Raw genomic sequence first — 17,700 nt, 5'->3', positions numbered from 1 at the left:
CACCTGCTGCAAATGTGAGAAGCATACATGCAAGGACCACAGTGTGTCCATTTGTAACAACTGTGCCGTCTGAGCAGGACTCTCACACCCAGACACATACTACCTCTCTCCCTGTCTGTCTCTCTCCCCATCCCCAACAACATAAATGTTCATGTTTATCTTTCTAAAATAAATGTTTTTCTAGTTCAAACTGAGCTTGTAATTTTATTTACGTTAGCAAGGTAATAAACATTTAGTGTGGAAAAAGTGAAAAACATCATATACCATTATAGGTTATGATTATTACATTTACTGTGCCCCTGCAAAAAACATAATGATGAATCAAAATCAACCTTGGTGCCAATCTAAAGGCCTAATTATAATAGCAATGAAATCTTTCTCGAAATGTATTTTATGGAAAAAATTTTATTTTTTAAAAATAAAGGTTAAAAAATGCCAAACACGCTACGGAGAAGCAAGACAGTCATAAGAGTTAGTTGTCAATACCGGCCACCAGAAGCTGTTTTTGATACGGGCAGTTGCCCGGGGCGGCATCGTGGTGAGGGGCGGCAGCACCGGCACCGGCAAAAAAAAATGCTCGCACTCATGCTGCCCCGACGTCATGCCAGCGCATAGCGGGGATGTCACAGGCACCGATCGGTTTTCTATCGCCCATTTGCTGGGAGTAAGGGCGCCCTCCGTTTGCGAGGTGCGCCTGCTGCTTGCGGCTCAGGGAGGAGAGGGCGGGGCGGCGGGGGATTCTCTGAGTGGCTGGGGCAGCGTCTAATAACCAACTCGCAAAATAAAAGAAAATAAAAACAAAACAACAAACACGAAAACACCAGACATCATGATACAGACTTATAATTTGCACCGATGTTTTTTTCGAAATTCTATACCCGAAAAGTGAGAAACGAGCAAAAGATGCAGGTAAGCAGATGTGTGATTGGATGATGGCAGGTCATCCTGAAACAATCAGAATCAGAATACTTTATTAATCCCTAAGGAAATAATGTGGGTTACAGTTGCTCCAAGAAGAAATGGTAAAAATAGCAACAGTAACAGACTAAACTCCAAACATTATGTTACAGATTTTAATATTAATTAGTCATTGTCAGTTGTTGATTTATCATGTTTGTCCCGTGTGTAGCAAGTGAAAATAAAATAAACAATAAAGACCAAGGTCAATCAAATGGACCAATACGGTAAGGCCGCGATGACCCATTTGGTAAAGTAAATCCGTTGGGCATCTTTGCCAGGTTGGGCACCTGTGCTCAGATGATTCAGTGCAAAAAATATATATAATTTTTTACACTGGCTGAAAAGCTGCGATTTGATTGGCTGATTCTATGTTACACCTATATGCGAAGGACCCTGCGGGGACATGATAGATTACAGTCACTGAAGTAATTCAGCAGGAAAAGGACAGACGCACAGACTAGATTGCATGACATCACTGATATCCCTCTCAGGCTCAAATTAAACTTTTCGTTGGTAATGCACAACCAAGTCCAGCAGTGGTACTTCTGAGTAAAAAAAACTAATAAAATATGTATGTGGGGTAATCAGGGTGTTCGTTTTTTAACTGTTGCAAATCGGCAACGCCTGCCTGGAGAGGGATATAAACGGTTATATCTACAGAAATTGTAAGTCAGGATATGTGACACTTCACAATCTATGCACTGTGATCCTGAACATGCATCGGTGTAACTTTGTGCTGAACATTGGGGGGGGGGGGGGGGGGGGGGGGGGGGGTTAAGATCTCTGTCTAAATAAATAAATCTGGGTAAATTCCCAGATGATTAAACATGCAACTATTTTGTTGGTAATAACTGAAATGAGTAAAGAAAATCAACAGCCTATTTATGTAAGATAAGATAATTTTATTGAAGAGGTTATATTGGTTGGGTCTGATTATTTGGAGGAAGACCTCTTACACTTAAGTCAAAGTCAAAGTGCTGTTTTGAACAAAGGATTTGAGCTGCATAATAGCTAATAGAAAACATTTAACATGCCAACAGTTGAGCATACAGATGCAGCCCCAAAAGTTCCCAACATAAGTTATTAATTTCCCAGCATAGGTAACGATGCAGATTATTTCAAATATCATCCTCCAAAAGTGCTTGTGTGAAGAAAAATTGCCCTGCTCCCTGCAAAGGTAGGGGTGGGTAGGGTGTGCTGCTTGGCAGCTCAGTTATGGTACTGTTGGGTGGAAATGAGCCAGGTACAGCGTGTGGTGGTGGTGCACATGCATAGATGTGCCCACCATGGTGTGGTGGCAGGTTGAAAGGTTGTGGTGGTGGATGCATGACTTGTCTTAGCAGTAAAAATCCATCTGCAACTGAACTTGTCTCTCAAGAGTGACTTATAATTTACTGTGATGTTCAGAAGCTCGCCTCTCAGATGTCTCCATCATATCCAGAATTCTTTTCTTCATCTGTATGTCCACCTCTGCAACATTACGCAAATGTGTTTCAGTTGAAATTCTTCTTTCAAGTCTGTCCTGTCTGTGGCCCTTGAGTTTTGCCTTGACAAAAGGTAGAATAAAACAATGAAAAACTAATTAACCACAATAAATGTTAAAAATAAATCAGTGGTGGAATACCAAGATTAATATTTACTTAAGTGCTACACTTAAATATTTTAGGTTAAGTGTTCTCTTTTCCTATACTTTTAACTCTACAACATTCTTGAGGTAGGGATTCAACACCAACACAGTTACACTGCAGATTCAGATGAATATAAATCTGTCATTATGATGACTTCGTGTAGGTTAAGCTACACAGTAGTTAAAGAAATGAAGCCGAGCTGTATCATTACTAGGTCAAACCTAAAGGTGCTAAAGGCATCTATAATTGGGCTACTGAAATACAGTAGGGCATTCGTTTATACATGTATGGTAGGCTAACCTTATTTCCCCTGACAAGTCTCCCAGTCCACGTTTTCTTGTTTTGTTTTTTTTGCTGTTTCATATTCCAGTGTGATATTGAGGAATAATTCCACCTCACTGTCTGTCACATGTACGACTCAGTTCTGCTTCTATGTGATGTCTTATCGGATTTTGTGCTTTTTTACCTAAATGTGCTATTTGGCTATACTGACTCTAGTAGGAAAGACTCGAATGCTTTTAAGTTCTCAAGTAAGAAGCCAAACTTTTTCACCTTCAGGAAAGAAGTTGAACTCTATGTGAATACAATCCTTTCTTCTCACACCAAAAAACCTTTAAAAACCATCTATTTGTAATATGTTTAATGTCTTTGTTTGATTATTCAATGTCTCGCACCCCTCTCTTTTCTTTGCAGTACCGCTGCACATTCTCTGTTTGATGTTTTATATTTGTTATTATTGTTCTGACTCACTACTAATTTTTATAAATTCTTCTGGAAGGACCTAAGAACTTTATTGTTTGATGCATTAAAGGAATGGATAGAGAAAAAAGATCTGATGCCAAGCATGAAACAAGGGTTGATAACCCTGATCCCTAAATCGGGTAAGGATAAAAGAATTTTAGACAATTTAAGACCCATCACCTTACTAAACACTGACTATAAGATCCTGTCTGGAGCTGTAGCTGAGAGGCTAAAGAAAGGCATCTCAAACATTATCAGTGAAACACAATCAGGTTTTTTGAAAGGAAGACTAATGCATAACAATATTAGGCTGGTTTTGGACCTCCTTGAGTACAGTGAAATAATCCAAGAGAGAGGATACATCTTGTTCTTGGATTTTTACAAAGCATTTGACTCAGTTGAACATACGTTCATATTTAAAACTCTGCAGTCTTTTGGTTTTGGAGAGGAATTTATCAATGTTATAGAGATGCTATATAATGACATTAACAGCTCTGTTTTGCTATAACATGGTACATGTTCAAGGTTTGAGGTTAATAGAGGGATAAGGCAGGGATGTAGCAGCTCACCACTTCTGTTCCTCATGGTTGCTGAGCTGTTGTCTATTTTGATTAAAAACAGTCACATTGACGGGTTAACTGTGATGGGTGAACAGATAATAATCAGTCAGCTCGCAGATGATACCACCCTGTTTTTAAAAAATGAGGACCAGATTCCTTTAGCCTTAGAGGTGATCAACCACTTCTCCAAAGCTTCTGGCCTACAGCTGAATATTAATAAATGCGAAATTCTAGCTCTGCACGAGTGTCCCCTGCAAGCAATAAATAATATACAGATCAAAAAAGAGGTGAAGTATCTGGGCATTGTAATTTGCAAGGATAAGACATCAACAGAAAATAAGAATATCTGTGCCAATATAGAAAAGTGTAAGTCTATTTTAAACAGGTGGCTGCAAATGGACATAACTCTGTTTGGGAGAATCTTGCTAACCAAAATGGACAGTCTGTCCAGACTAATCTATCCAGCCTTTTCTCTGCCCATATCTCCAAAACTAATTAAATCTATATATAATCTTGGGTGGAATAGACTTTTTGTTACGTTGTGACTTTGCAGTTCGTTACATGTTAAACTCTCAGGTTTCCATCAGCAGGTCCTTCTCTACTGGAAATTAATCTATAAACATAACTTTATTCCTCACAACACCCCTATATGGAACAACAGGTATATCCGTTTGTGTAGGAAATCTGTGTACATGGATGAATGGAGATCTAAAGGGATTTGGGCTGTAGCTCATTTTATGGATGATAATGGGGTCTTATTAATACATGAGACGTTTTGTGAGAAATTTGATGTAAGATGTACTGCTAAGAGATATAAATCCCTAGTGAAAGCCATCCCAGTCCCTTTGAGATCAATGATAAAAGAAGATATTGTGCACTCTAAAATTTCTCCTGGACTGAGACAGCTCTGCATAGCTGGAGTTGAATTTGGTGACAGCAGGTTTACAAACAAAGTGATCAGGAATATTTTGATAAATGAAATTTGCCCAAATCCGGTTAAAAGAAATTATATCCTTAAAGAATTTGAGACCATGGAGGTTAAGGCGATAAGAAAAAAGTATATTTCACTTCCTCTTTCTCCTAAAGTAAAAGAGGTTCACTTTAAAATCATAAATGAGATTTATCCAACCAATGAATTCTTAAGACGGAAATTTAACGTAGATGTGAACGCCTGCACATTTTGTGAAAATGATATTGAAAGTCTGGATCACTTGTTTTTCTACTGTGAATCAGTGCACTCCTTCTGGACTGACATGTGGAGCTGGCTACAGTCCAGGAGAATTCAGTTACCACATTTGACGGTGACAGTAATAAAATTTGGAATATTTGCTGAGAATGCAGATTTTGACCTGTTGATTAGGACGTTTTTGTTAATGGGAAAATTTTTTATTCACAAATGCAGATACTTAAAAGCTAAACCATGTATAAACAGATGGCTGAATGACTTTAAACTCTGGGCTAAATTGCTGAAACTTGTGAATAACATGAAAGCCCATAAACTTGTTGTCAAAGGAGCTTGCAAAGAAAAGCGTCTGGACTTCTTTAAGTTACTTGAAGACGTTTCAGCTCTCATCCGAGAAGCTTCTTCAGTTCTAAGGTCAAATGGTGGAGAGTCCCAGATTGACCTTAGAACTGAAGAAGCTTCTCGGATGAGAGCTGAAACGTCTTCAAGTAACTTAAAGAAGTCCAGACGCTTTTCTTTGCAAGCTCCTTTGACTACGATGACCTGGATGACTGAGAACCTTCACAGACATAAACTTGTTGTTTTATTTAACGAGTTTAATCTATGTTAAAAAAAAAAGAAACCTCCCTATTTTGTAATCATGACTGCCCTTTTTTGCTCATGATATTGTAACGTTCGCAAGAACCAGATGGTTGGATCTCAGTTTGTCCGTTTATTCGGTAACACAGGCCGTTAACTCTGGGGAGAGTGCCCTCGTACAACCCCTCACTTCAGCCCCGCACAGTCACACAACAACAAGGACCCCCTCCCCTTCCTGCACACATTAACTCCCTTTTTCCTGCAGCACAACCAAACATGTATCTTAAAGAAATAACAACAGTGTGCAGAGATAACCAACTTGTCACTGTAAAATAACATTTAACCATCGTTACACTGCCCCCCCAGCAATAAGTTCCTCGTCCCCGAGGGAACAACACAGTCTCTGAGGCGGGGTAGTTGCCTACGTTCCCTCCTTGACCTCCTGAGCCCCTGGGGTGTACACGGAGCTTCGGGGCTTTGAGGTGAAGAGTCCGAGGGAGGGGAACGCAGCTCCGGCCGGGGGTCCCTCTGTGCAGGGTCATGGGAGCTCTGTACACGTCCCTCAGGGAAGGAGGGGAGGGACTGCCCTCTGTAGGGGGCCATCCGGTCTCTGTGCAGCGCCACTTTCCTCCCTCTAGGAGGCAACTGCACCCTGTAAACAACTTCCCCCACTCGCTCCAGGACGCTGCAGGGCCCCACCCAGCTGCTATCCAGTTTAGGACACCGTCCTTTCTTCTTTTTGCTGTAGACCCACACCAGCTCCCCAGCACGGAAGTGCCTCCCCTTAGTGGTGATGTCATAATTCCTCTTTTGGCGCAGGCCTGCCTTCGCCAGCTGCTCCCGGGCGTAGGAATGTGCAGAATCCAGCCGGTCCTGCAGATTCCTTGCGTAGTCCCGGCCTGGTGGTGCCTCTGGCGCATCCGGGGGCTTCCCAAAAGCCAACTCTGCAGGAGTTCTCAGCTCTCTCCCTAACATGAGCAGGGCAGGCGTACATTGGGTGGAGTCTTGCACTGCCGACCTGTAGGCCATGAGGATAAGGGGAAGATGGTAGTCCCAGTCCCGTTGGTGTTCTGAGGTAAGGATGGCTAGCTGCTGGGCCAGCGTCCTGTTAAACCTTTCCACCAGTCCATTGCTTTGGGGGTGAAGTGGGGTGGTGCAGGTCTTCTTAATCCCAAGGCGTTCACACATGGCAGCAAATGCCTTGGACTCAAAGTTACGCCCCTGGTCACTGTGGAGGGTCTCTGCTGTTCCAAAGCGGCTGAACATCCCCTCCACTAATACATCAGCGACAGTCTCAGCCTCCTGATCTGGGATGGCATATGCTTCCGGCCACTTGGTAAAATAGTCCATGGCCACAAGGACATAGCGGTTTCCTCTGTCTGTGCGAGGAAATGGGCCCATGACGTCCACAGCTACTCGCTCCATTGGGGCTCCTGCTGGTTGCTGCTGAAGCTGCGCCCGGGACTGGTCTTGTGGCCCTTTGTGTGAGGAACATGCATCACAGCTGCGGCAAAAGTCCTCCACATCCCTCCACTGCTGACCCCAGTAGTAGCCCTGGCGGAGGCGGCGGAGGGTCTTGGAGACCCCAAAGTGGCCGGAGCCAGCGCTCCCATGGCAGGCTTCCAGCACAGCTGACCTCAGCGACCTTGGCACCACAACCTGCCACCTCTCCTCCCCCGTGGCAGGATCCTTCCAAGCACGCTCCTACACCCCCTCCTTCAGCCTGAGAGCTGCAAACTTGGCCCACAGCCCCCTGGTACAGATGGAAAACCCAGTGACCACTCCCAAAGGGGTTGCTCCTCCCTCTCCAGCCACTGCAGGACCGGCAGCAGGTCAGTGTCTTGTTCGTGCCGTGCCCTCCACTCCACTGCATCCACCACCAGAAGAGCCCTGCAGGCGAGCTGTGTTGCTCCGTCTATTGTTGTAAGTTCCCGCTCTATCTCATCTCGCTTCTCACAGTAACGGCAGCCAGCTGCAGCACATGGGCGGCGAGAGAGGGCGTCTGCGTTAGAATGGTGCGTCCCTGCTCTGTGTTCCACAGTGAAATTGAAGGCTTGGAGCTCCTCCAGCCAGCAAGCCACCTGTCCCTCTGGCTCCCTGAAAGACATCAGCCACTGGAGGGCAGCATGATCAGTTCTGATAACAAATGATGTGCCACACAGGTAGTATTTAAAGTGTCTCACCCCTGCCACCACGGCCAGCAGCTCTCGTCGTGTGAGACAGTAGCGCCGCTCACTCCTGTTCAGGACCCGGCTGAAGTACGCCACCACCTTCTCACCTTCCGGCCCAACCTGCGACAACACCGCTCCCAGCTCCACATTACTTGCGTCAGTGTCCAGGACAAAAGGCAGGGTGGGGTCAGGGGGGGCAAGGACTGGGGACTCTGTCAGCGATCTGCGGAGGGTGTTGAATGCCTGCTGACAGTCCAGATGAAGTTCTGCAGCAGGCGGAAGAGTGGTGCAGCTATAGAGGAAAAGCCCTTCACAAACCTCCTGTAATAAGACGCCAGTCCTAGGAAGCTTTTGAGCTGTTTCTGGTCTGCTGGTGTGGGCCACTCAGTAATGGTGTGAATTTTTTCCTCCAAAGTGCTGATTGCCTCATGACCCAGCTTGTGGCCCAGAAACTCCACCTCCCTCCTCATGAAGTGGCACTTGTCGGGGTGCAGCTTCAGGCCTACAGCCGCTACCCTCCCCAACACGTGTCTCAGGGCATCCAGGGCAGCATCAAAGGAGCTCCCGTGTACTAGAAGATCATCCAGGTAAACCAGACACCGTTGCTGTGGGACACCAGCCAGCACACTGTCCATAAGCCTCTCGAAGGTAGCAGGAGCGTTGCAAAGACCAAAGCTCAGGAATTTGAACTGCCATAGTCCCCTGTTAGTGCAGAAGGCTGTCTTCGGTCTGGATTCAGGGGCCAGTGGCATCTGCCAGTAGCCACTCCGCAGGTCCAGGGTGGAGAACCAGGAGGATCCAGCTACTAAATTGAGAGACTCATCAATCCTGGGAAGGGGGTAAGAGTCCTTTTTCATCACTTTGTTGAGTGGTCTGTAGTCCACACAGAAACGCATCCTTGGGCTTTTTTTCTTAGGCACCATCACCACAGCGGAGGCCCACGGGCTATCAGATGGCTCTATGATGCCCGCCTTCATCATTTCACACAACTCTCTGTCAGCAGCCTCCTCATGAGCCAGGGGCAGGCGGCGGGGGCGCACTTTAATAGGCTGGGCATCCCCGGTCTCAATGACGTGTTCTACCAAGTGTGTCAAGCCAACATCACTTTCTTTCAGGGCAAAAATGTCACTAAACTCTCTCAGTACCTGCCATAGACTCTCTTGCTGCTGTGGAGTCAGCCCCTCACAGTTCTTTGACCAGATGCTCCTCACTGCTGAGAGCCTCTCCTCCTCCCCCGCTTGCTGTTCTGCTGGCGGGTCTGCGGGGGTCTCCGAGGTGGAGGTGGGCAGACCGGGGGAGGAATAAGCTGCACCTTCTTCCCATCAGGGAGTATGAGGAAGCCTTTGCCTAAGTCCAGTACACCACCAATGGCTCGCAAAAAATCCAGCCCAATGGTAAATGGCCTGTATTTATATAGCGCTTTACTAGTCCCTAAGGACCCCAAAGCGCTTTACATATCCAGTCATCCACCCATTCACACACTGGTGATGGCAAGCTACATTGTAGCCACAGCCACCCTGGGGCGCACTGACAGAGGCGAGGCTGCCGGACACTGGCGCCATCGGGCCCTCTGACCACCACCAGCCCAAGGATGCAGGCGTCCTGCATGTCAGCCACCCAGGCAGCATAAGGCACACCGAAGTCCCCAACCTTAAACTGGAACACTCCCCTCCCTCTAATTGGGGCCAGATCACCGGTCACAGTCTTAAGTCGCACATTAGTTGGTTGCACAGCAGCTCTGGTTGGGACGACATCGGGTCGGACCAGCGTTGCATTGGACCCCGTGTCCAGAAGGGCCGTAGAGGACACCCCCGCAATCATCACTGGAACATGGCAAAAGTCGCCAACCTGGGTCCAGCCCACAGCGATGACCGCACCAGGTGGAAATGGCGGTGGTGTGGGGATGTCGATCTCCCTGGCCCGTGTACTCCCACCTACACGGGCCCTTGAGCGTTTCCCTGAACCGCTGCAAGCTTGGGGCACTGCCTGATGAGGTGTCCGACTTGTCCACATCCCCAGCAGCTCTGTGGTCGGCGGCGTGGTCCAGCCCGAGGGGAAGGCGAATGCCGAGAAGCCGTCTGAACCAAACTGCTCAGGCCCGCTGGCATCTCCATCTGCTCCACAGGTGCTGACATAGCCCTCACCACATGTGTCATCAGCGCCCCCAGAGGATCCTGCAAGCATCTCCCTCTCCAACGCTAGCTCCAGGGCTGCACTGAGTGTGGCCGGCCGAGCAAGCTGAGTTTGCATACGGAGCTCTTTAGGGCTCAGGGCCTGCAGGAACTGGTCCCGAGCTAACTCCGCCTGCACTGATGGTGGCATGCTGTCATACGCCCTCCGGCAAAGACACTCGACTTCATGGGCCAAAATGCGAAGGGGCTCTCCTGGCAATCTGCGTCTGTTGTGGAACTCTGACCTCAGCAGCACTGGTTGGTTATACTGCCCGAAACGTCTCTGAAGTGCCCCAACCAGAGCATCATAATCTCCCCTTTGTTCCTCGGTCAGCAGCAGCAGGCATGCAGCTGCATCCTCACACAGGCACAAAGCCAATTGGAAAGCTTTATGTTCCTCAGACCAGCCAGCTGCAACAGCTAACAGCTCAAACTGTGCAATAAACACTTCCCATGGCGTCTTGCCGCTGAACTTAGGCGTTTTTATATTCGCCGCAGCTTGCTGGGCGCCGCCATGCTTGTTTACATCACGTGACGGTGCGCCAAGCGAGGTCGACTCCCTCCCACCGGAATCGCGGCGACTGTGCGAAAAGTTCCCGAAAAAATCCAGGCTCAGCAGACAGCCGCATCGCTGTTTCCCTCACTCTATGGGCAGGCGAGCGCGGGCGAACCTCCCTCTCCTCCGTCTCCTTCTTAATCTTGTCCGGCAACATCCTCGTGTCTCATGACGGTCAGCGTCGCCAGCAACAGGGTGTCGGGCGTTTTCTGCGTTTTTTTTTTTTTCTTCACTTCTGACACCAGTGTAACGTTCGCAAGAACCAGACGGTTGGATCTCATTTTGTCCGTTTATTCGGTAACACAGGCAAACGGGCCGTTAACTCCGGGAAGAGTGCCCTCGTACAACCCCTCACTTCAGCCCCGCACAGTCACACAACAACAAGGACCCCCCTCCCCTTCCTGCACACATTAACTCCCTTTTTCCTGCAGCACAACCAAACATGTATCTTAAAGAAATAACAACAGTGTGCAGAGATAACCAACATGTCACTGTAAAATAACATTTAACCATTGTTACACTATTTTTTGCCTTTGGTTCAAATCCTTCAATGACTGTTCTTTCTTTTTGTACTAACTCTTTCAGTTCCACCGTCTTTGTTTATGCTTTCCCGCCCTGGCTTCAAGACTTCGGATTGGCCAACATTTCTGCAAGGTTAGGATTATATCGCCACCTGTTGCTTTGGCATGCTCCTTACAGCATTTGCCTTTGTTTTTGTTTGTTTGGAGGGGGGGTTACACGTGGACTGAGATATTTTTCTCAAGACTGCACGTGTGGACGGGATTTTTTTTAAAAAAAAACGAAAACGGAAAATCTCTGTTTTCAAAAATACCAGTCTAAGGCTACGTCCACATGTACCCGGGTAATTTTTAAAACGCAGATTTTTCTATTTTCTTTACACCCTCGCCCACACGTAAATGCCGTTTTTGGTCACTGAAAACTGAGATTTTTAAAAACTCTGGCCAGGGTGGATATTTTTGAAAGGTGTGCGCCTTTTTTGACGTCACACAGTGCGCCACGTTATTGTTTCGGTGAAATGAATTTCGACAATACTGTTACTGTTACTTGTACTCTCTGCAGTGTTTATATGCTTACATATAACCAAAATCAAATCAAATCAAATCAAATCACTTTTATTGTCACATCACATGTGCAGGTACATTGGTACAGCATATATGAGTGAAATTCTTGTGTGCGAGCTTCACAAGCAACAGAGTTGTGCAAAATACAATAATGTAAACAAGCAAAATACAAGAATGGCTACATCTGAAACTAATAAATATATGTACAATATATAATAGTATATGCATTTCTGGATGTGTATACTAAATATTTTTCTGTGTGTGTGTGTGTGTGTGTGTGTGTGTGTGTGTGTATACACATATTTTACAAATTAAATAGAGTAAACAATAAATAAAATATATAAAATATACAGAGGTTGTTAGTTGGATATTGTGCAAAACAGTGGCGTTACTGTACAGTATGGAGTGCATAATGTTAAAGTTCCAGTAGTGAAGCTGAGGTGTCTATAACGTGTTCAGCAGTCTGATGGCCTGGTGGAAGAAGCTGTCTCTCAGTCTGCTGGTACGGGACCGGATGCTGCAGAACCTCCTTCCTGATGGAAGCAGTCTGAACAGTTTATGGCTGGGGTGACTGGAGTCCTTGATGATCCTCCCTGCTTTCCTCAGGCAGCGCTTCCTGTAGATGTCTTGGAGGGAGGGAAGCTCACCTCCAATTATCCGTTCAGAGCACCGCACTACTCGCTGGAGAGCTTTGCAGTTGTAGGCGGTGCTGTTGCCATACCAGGTGGTGATGCATCCAGTGAGGATGCTCTCAATGGCACAGTGATAGAAGGTCCTGAGGAATCTTTTCAGTCTCCTGAGAAAGAAGAGGCGCTGCTGCGCCTTCTTCACTGTTTTGTTTGTGTGTACTGACCACGTAAGATCCTCAGCCAGATGTACACCAAGGAACCGGAAGCTGCTCACTCTCTCCACAGCAGCGCCGCTGATGGTGATGGGGGTGTGTACTTCTCTGCACCTCCGGAAGTCCACTATCAACTCCTTTGTCTTTGCGACGTTGAGGGTGAGATGGTTGTCTTGACACCAGTGGGTCAGGGCGCTGACCTCCTCCCTGTAAGCCGTCTCATCACCGTTGGTGATAAGACCCACCACTGTAGTGTCGTCCGCAAACTTCACAATGATGTTGGAGCTGTTAGTGGCTGTGCAGTCGTAGGTGTAGAGTGAGTACAGGAGAGGGCTCAGTACACACCCCTGTGGAGCACCAGTGTTCAGTGTGATGGGGGATGAGGTGATGCTGCCCAGTCTGACCACTTGGCGTCTGTCAGACAGGAAGCTAAGGATCCAGCTGCAGAGGGAGCTGCTCAGTCCTAGATCCTGCAGTTTCCTGTCCAGCTTCGAGGGAACGATGGTATTGAATGCTGAGCTGTAATCTACAAACAGCATTCTCACATACGTGTCTCTCTTCTCCAGGTGTGACAGGGCAGTGTGTAGTGTCAGGGCTATGGCATCATCAGTGGTCCTGTTGTGGCGGTATGCAAACTGTAGAGGGTCCAGTCAGTCGGGTAGTGCAGAGCAGATGAAGTCCCTGACCAGCTTCTCGAAGCATTTGCTTACGATGGGGGTCAGGGCTACAGGTCGCCAGTCGTTCAATGAGGAGATGGTGGAGGATTTGGGTACAGGGACGATGGTGGCCACTTTGAAGCAGGCTGGGACTACAGACAGAGAGAGGGAAAGGTTGAAGACACATATACACACACAGTTACTGTCCCTTAACACAGCGGTCTCCAACCTTTTTTGTGCCATGGACCGGTTTATGCCCGACAATATTTTCACGGACCGGCCTTTAAGGTGTCGCGGATAAACACAACAAAATAAAACTAGTACCGGTACCAAAAAAAAGAAGATTTATTCATAACACACGTGAAAAGACCCAGGAAAACCGAGTAAACGATAAGAATGATAACAGGAGAGGTGGAGGAAGATCTCAGCCTGGGCGTTTACCGTCTTATGTAGTCTGGAAGATGTGTGGTTGGTGGGGTGGGTGCAGTTTTCTCTGTGGTGGGGTTGGGTGGACTGTCCAGGGCTCTGTGGAGCCGGGGGGCGCTACTGCACTGGGCCCCGGTCTGATGGGCCTGGGCCCCCCTTCCCTGGCGGGTCGCGGAGGGTGGGAGTGCCTACTGGGGTCAGCGGGGGAGCTGGCCCCAGGGAGGGGTTACCTGCCCCTCCCTTCCTTCCCTCCCCATCTCCAGCTGCCTCCCTCTTCCCGCTCCTCCACAACCACCCACACATGCAGGGCCTTGGAGTGGGGGTATGTCACCAGGGTGCAGAGGAGGCTACCCCCCCCCCTGTCCCCTTCTGGCTGCCTCTGCCTCAATTTTATCCCACAACTTAGACATTCACATTATTCACACTCTCATTACACATACATATAGGATCTTGGGGGTGGGCACAATCACGGAGTCCAAACCACCATCAGGGTGTATACCTCACCCCTGACGTCGTTGCCCACCTCTCAATTTTAAATACACTTAGTCATTGAGGGCTAGCAGGAGGGACCATGCGCTTACCTGCTGCTCCTTGGCAGGTAGCTCCATGCCCTCCTGGGTTTTAATTGCACCTTAGAACACATATGCATCAACACTACAATGAGCGGGTGGAGGGAGGTTTGGAGTCTTCTCCCACCCCCATTCTCTGCGGCCTGCTGGAGCGGGGGGGCTAGTAGGAGGAGTTGGCCGTCCGACTGCGGTCTGGGGTGTGGGGCCTCCCTGCTGCTGCGGAGTCGGGGTGGTCTGCCTCTCCCCACCGCAGGGAAAAGGGTAACACCACCTGGGTCTGGGTGCAATTCCCCCCTCCAGGGGCAAGGGTACCTAGACCCGGTTTGTAGAGTACGCTTGGGGAGTGTGATTGTGTGTACAGCGTCTCTTTATGTCTGTCTCCACGTTGGTTGAGTGTGGAGTGAGTGCATATGAGAGCATGAGGGTGGGAATGGATGTTTGTGTCTGTGTGTGCCTGTATGTCTGTGTCTATATGTCAGGTTGGGTATCAGACGCCACCTCTCTGGGGACACCTCAGGCCCTCCAAGGTTTGGAGGCCTATCTCCACCCACCACCACTTCCCCTGCCGGTGGCGGACTCCCTCAGGTGTCGGTGTGTTGGTGGTTCTTTGTGTCTGGGGGTGGGCGTCCGGGTACACACCGGCTCACTCCTTGGCGGCCGCTTGTCGGGGCCTGGGGCCTGGGGCTCGCTCGGGCCCCTTTGGAGGTGGGGTGCCCCCGGCCTCTCGGCCTAGGGCTCGGTCACTCAGGCGCAGCTGGGGGCCGGCGGAGCTCACGGGCGCGTCACTGCAACCCCCCCTGGCTTCTGCTCCGCGGCTGCTGAGTGAGCCCTCATCTGGGACTCTCCTCAGCTCTTACTGGAACAGTGGCGCGGCTGCCCCTCTGTTGGTCTTCCATGGTCTCTTGTGTTCTGGGGGCCTCTGGATGTCTGGAGTTTTGATCTCCTCCATACCCGCTTCACACCCTGGAGGACGGGGCTGTGGCCCCCCCACACTCCCTAGCAGATCATTACATGGAGAAACCTTTGGAATGCAAGCATGCTGATCCACACAGGTATGCACACATGGGTATTCACAGACGCGGACTAAAGCTTTCTTGGCTGCTGCCTCAAAGCACACTGTGCGCTGTCTATCTTGCGTGCTGCACAATATCGTTTATTACTTAGTAAATACTGATATCTATGACTAGCTAGTTTATTGTGATGGTGCTTTGTTTTCTCTATTATTATGTTGCTCTTTGTTGTTTGCTGTCTCCTCTGTTTGTTTGTTTGTTTGTTTGTTTGTTTGTTTTTTCTCCATACAGGTGACCCAGGAGTTTTTTTTTTTTTTGTCTCTCTTCCCCCCCCTTCTCACCGTCTCTTCTCCCCTTGGGTTTTCTTTCTTTCTCTCCCCCTCTCTCTCTCATTCATTCCCCCTGTCCTATTTATTAAAAAAAAAAAAAAAAAAAATGACAAAGGATGAACTGAAGCTCTGCCATCACGTAATGTCGCATACTGCTGTTTCTGATGTCATTTAAAAAAAGAAAAAAAAGAAAGAAAAAAAAAAAAAAAAAAAAAAAAAAAAGAATGATAACAAAATAACGCTGAAGACCAATTAAAAACCCTGAAAACTATACATTTCACACCTGAGCCTCGACTCTCGCGGCCCGGTACCAAACGACTCACGGACCGGTACCGGTCCGAGGCCCGGGGGTTGGGGACGCTGCCTTAACACATATGACTGGGTTCTGCTTCTATGCCCCAGCTTTGTTTACTTTTTCCCGCCGAGGCTTCTAGACTTCTGATTGGCCAACATTTCTACACGGTTAGGACTACATCGCCACCTGTTGGTTTGGCATGTTCCTAGCAGCGTTTTCCTTCATTTCTGCCTTTACGTGTGGACGGGATTATTTTTTAAAACGAAAACGGAAAATCTCAGTTTTTAAAAATACCCGTGTACGTGTGGACGTAGCCTAAACAGTAGAGATGTTTGTAGCTTTACGTTAGCTGGACTGACCGGAAGCAGGGTCCATGCGTGACGACTAACCGGATAGAGTTTTGAATCGGTTTAGTCCTGCATGTGCTGGCAAAAGGGAAGGCAAGAGAAACGATCTCCTGGCCGCATAAGCAAATCTATTTAAATATCCGTGATATCCAGTGAAGAGAAAATCTCCGTCCCGGTTTCCCTCCAAGGCGTGAGCACCGATAAGCAGAGTTTTGTCCTTTCCTTATAAGATTCCTAATTATTCAAAGTAACGCTCAAGTATGCTGTTCAGCTGGGTTAGTTACAGCGCCGGGAGTAGCTTGGGAGAACAAGGAAACACAGACTGCTTCAGGTTGCCTTCCCAAACCAACTCAAAGGTTTATTCAGTACAAAACAGCTTATATAGAGGAAAAAAAGGTTCGTGTGTCAGCAGGTTCTCAGTTCAAACCGGTACAGACCAAATAAGGAAACGTCTTCCTGCCTTGTGAGCAGAGAAGTATCCTTTGTGTAGTTCAGCTTCAGTTACAATTTATGGTCATCCCAGCAAAATACACTCCTAGACATAGAATACAGAGTTCTTTCATTAGTGAATTCTGAAACAAACCACCTGGCTTTTTAACAAGCTCTTTTCTAAAAGATAAGGAAGGGAGGATGGGAGTAAGGAAGTGGTCTCGTCTCTGTGGTATTTTCGACCTTGGGGTACCAGCCTGTGATTCTTACACATCAATTCTTGGGTCAGAGAGAAAGAGAAAAACAACTAGTAAATGGGCCTTATTGAGTAACAGTTTTCCTGTATAATATCACAATAAAACAATATCCTGTAAATGCTACCATGGTATCAAAATATCACAACAGTCAGTCATCATGAACTCTGAGTACGAGGATAGCTCCGCGGGGACGAGGAGGAAGAGGAGGAGGTATCGGAGGCAGAAACAGAGCAGCTGGGGTCCAGTTCCGACTCGGATGAAGATGAAAGCGAAGAGAAAATTGATGAAACAGCAGCGGCCGGAGATGAAAACGGAGAGAAAATTGATGAAGCAGCATGGACGTCAAAAAATGGAAAAATATCTTGGTCTCCCACAAACGCTGAGACGTTCCGCTACATCCCAGCAGCCACTGGTCTGACCCCGGGACCTACACGCTATGCCACTCTCTGAATCGTTGACCCCATATCCAGCTTCGCGCTGTTTCTAACGGATGAGATCGTGAAGCATATTGTGTCCATGACAAACCTGCATGGGAATCGCAAAATTCCCGGCTGGCGAGATATAGACGCAGAGGAGTTTCGGGCTTATGTGGGGCTGCTCGTTTTGTCCGGTGTTTACAGGTCAAAACACGAATCAACGAAGAGCCTCTGGAGTGAAAAATGGGGACGGAGCATTTTCCGGGCTACGATGTCCGAGAACAGGTTTCACCACATCAGCAGAGCACTGCGGTTCGATGATAAGCTATCCCGCCCCCCACGCCGTGTTGACAAGATGGCTCCCTTCCGCAAAGTCTGGAATATGTGGACGCACCGCCTGGAGATGCTGTTCAGCCCAGACAGAGATCTCTGTGTGGATGAACAACTCGTCGCGTTCAAAGGCAGGTGTAGCTTCAGGCAGTACATGCCAAAGA

At 47.8% G+C, this 17,700-nt stretch overlaps 1 long non-coding RNA gene across 1 annotated transcript; it reads right to left on the bottom strand.

Moving 5' to 3' along the window:
* Positions 1 to 1,841: 1,841 nt before the first annotated feature.
* LOC146581460 (uncharacterized) lies at positions 1,842 to 3,110 on the bottom strand. Its single transcript, XR_014893433.1, has 2 exons — positions 2,889 to 3,110; positions 1,842 to 2,506 (listed from the first exon to the last, which is right to left on the bottom strand). It is a non-coding gene; the product is annotated as an uncharacterized LOC146581460 (long non-coding RNA).
* Positions 3,111 to 17,700: the final 14,590 nt, after the last annotated feature.

The sequence above is a fragment of the Mchenga conophoros genome, linkage group LG2 (assembly GCF_057382185.1).
Source record: "Mchenga conophoros isolate Kocher_MC1m ecotype Shallow Benthic linkage group LG2, M_conophoros_male_GT1.1, whole genome shotgun sequence".
NCBI classification, from domain to species: Eukaryota; Metazoa; Chordata; class Actinopteri; order Cichliformes; family Cichlidae; genus Mchenga; species Mchenga conophoros.
The sequence above is the reverse complement of the archived record's forward strand: the minus strand, read 5'-3'. Positions and strand labels throughout refer to the sequence as shown.